This window comes from Lynx rufus, unplaced genomic scaffold (genome assembly GCF_022079265.1).
Source record: "Lynx rufus isolate CCGP_SWC_20201006 ecotype Redwood Valley unplaced genomic scaffold, mLynRuf1.p SCAF_6, whole genome shotgun sequence".
Classification (NCBI taxonomy): domain Eukaryota; kingdom Metazoa; phylum Chordata; class Mammalia; order Carnivora; family Felidae; genus Lynx; species Lynx rufus.
Genome location: NW_025814878.1, coordinates 38787564 through 38789658, shown reverse-complemented (window position 1 = coordinate 38789658; position 2095 = coordinate 38787564). Strand labels below are relative to the sequence as shown.

Genomic DNA, 2095 nt, shown 5'->3' with positions numbered 1-2095 from the left:
GGTCGCGGAGCGCTCGGGCCTGGCGGCGGGGGGCGCGAAGAGGCCGCTGGGGGCGGGGTGGGGCGCGTGCGCCGGCCGCTCGAGGCGTCGCCGGCCGCGGGGGCGCGCAGGCTCCGACGGGTCCTCCTGGCGCCTGGATGAAGTAGGCGCCGCGCCGGCTGCTTGGCGGGCCCGCGCACCAGACGGACGCCGAGCCGCGCGCCGCCTCGACTTCGCCGTTCAGGAGGCTCTTCCGGGTGGAGAAGCGGGAGGGCGCGCACCCCGCCTGGTGCCGCGGGACGCGAGACGGTGGAGCTGGGCGGGCTGGGAGGGGCCAGGAGGGCCGAGGCGGGGCCCGATGAGTTCCAGGGCGGGGCTAGGCCGAGCCTCCCGCCCCAGGTGGAGTGAGAAGAGGGGGGCTATGCGAGGCCTGTATGGGTCGTGCTTTTGGTCTAAGAACTGGCAAATACAAGGTTGCAACGATTTTCTGCTGTGTTGTCTTCTAGAAGTTTTAGGATGAAGGTTTTATAGCTTAGGTCTATGGCCCTTTTGAGTTAATTTTTGTATATGATGCGAGGTATGGATACTAGGTAACATTTTGCATATAGGTATCTAGCACCATTTGTTGAAAGAGCTATACTTATTCTACTGAAAAGCCTTTGCACTTATGTCAAAAATCAGTTGATTTTGTTTGTGCGGGTCTAAGACTTTTCTGTTGCCAGATCTATGTGCCTACTGTACAATAACGCTATTTTATCTGCATCACTGTAGCTTTATAATGAGCCTTGAAATCAGAGTTTGGCCTCGATTTTTGTTCTTTTTCAAGTTTTTTGGGCTCTTGTGTTTCTCTGGGCGGGCGGTGGGGGCTCTTGTGTTTCTGTATGCATTTTAAAACCAGTTTGTCATTTTCTATTAAAAAGCTGGGATTATTGGGCCGCCTGACTGGCTCAGTTGATGGAACACAGGGCTCTTGATCTTGGGGTTGTGAAATTGGATCCCCATGTTGGGTGTAGAGATTACTTTAAAAAATAAAATCTTTAAAAGAAAAAAACTGGGATCTTTATTGGGGTTGCACAGAATATGGGTCAATATGGGAAGAATTTACATGTTGATGATATTGAGTCATATGACCTTTGAACAAAGTAACCTCCATTTATTTGCCATATAATTTCTATTCATGTAATTGATATAGCAGTTGTAGCTTCTGGGATGGGCATGCCACTGGCTGGGCTGTGCCTTCTGGACAACGGAGCAGGTTCAGTTTTCATTTGGGTGTCTGGGCTGCTGCCATTGAATCTGTAGCATCAGTGACAGCAAGAGCAAGAGGATGCCAGCAACCAGTGGGGAGTGGACACTTGGCAAGGCCTACAGTTTCAGAAGTGCCACCTCAGCCATGGCCCCATTCAGAGTGGGTCGCCATCCTTTCCATGATGGTTTTTGAAGGGGAACCTGGGAACAAGGTGAACCTAACACAGTTGTTCAAGGGCAAGAAGAGAGTGCTATTTGGAGTCCCTAGGGCCTTTTCACCCCCTCCCCACTGCCCCCAGATGTTCCAAGATCCACCTGCCAGGGTTTATGCAGCAGGCTGAAGCTCTGAAGGCCAAGGGGGTCCAGGTGGTAGCATATCTGAGTGTTAATGATGTCTTTGTAGCTGAAGAGTGAGGACAAGCTCACAACTTGGGAGACAAGGTTAGGCTCTTAGCTGACTCCCTTGGGACCTTTAGGAAGGAGACAGATTTGTTACTAGGTGATTGATTTATTGGTATCTCTCTTTGGAAATCCACTGCTCAAGAGGTTCTCCATGGTGGTAGAGGATGGTATAGTGAAGTCTCTGAATGTGGAGCTGGATGATAGAGGCTTCATCTGCAGCCTGGCACCCAACATCATCTCACAGTTCTGAGGCCCTGGGCCCAGACATATTCCTTCTACCTCTTTCCTGCCCAGCTCTGGACAGAGGGCCCCAGTCCACCCTCAATGGGGGCCACCAATGGGGAACTTTGCCCAGATTTCTGCAATAAAGATTTGTGGTTTGCAAAACAATACAAAAAAACAATAATCTTTTGTTACATCTGTCTCTAACTCAGGTTTATCCTTAAACTCTTGGGAAGCAGGAAAT

At 51.0% G+C, this 2095-nt stretch overlaps 1 pseudogene; it reads left to right on the top strand.

Annotated features, from left to right (window-relative positions):
- The first annotated feature begins 1188 nt into the window (after nucleotides 1-1188).
- LOC124529097 (peroxiredoxin-5, mitochondrial-like) lies at nucleotides 1189-1879 on the top strand (annotated as a pseudogene).
- Nucleotides 1880-2095: the final 216 nt, after the last annotated feature.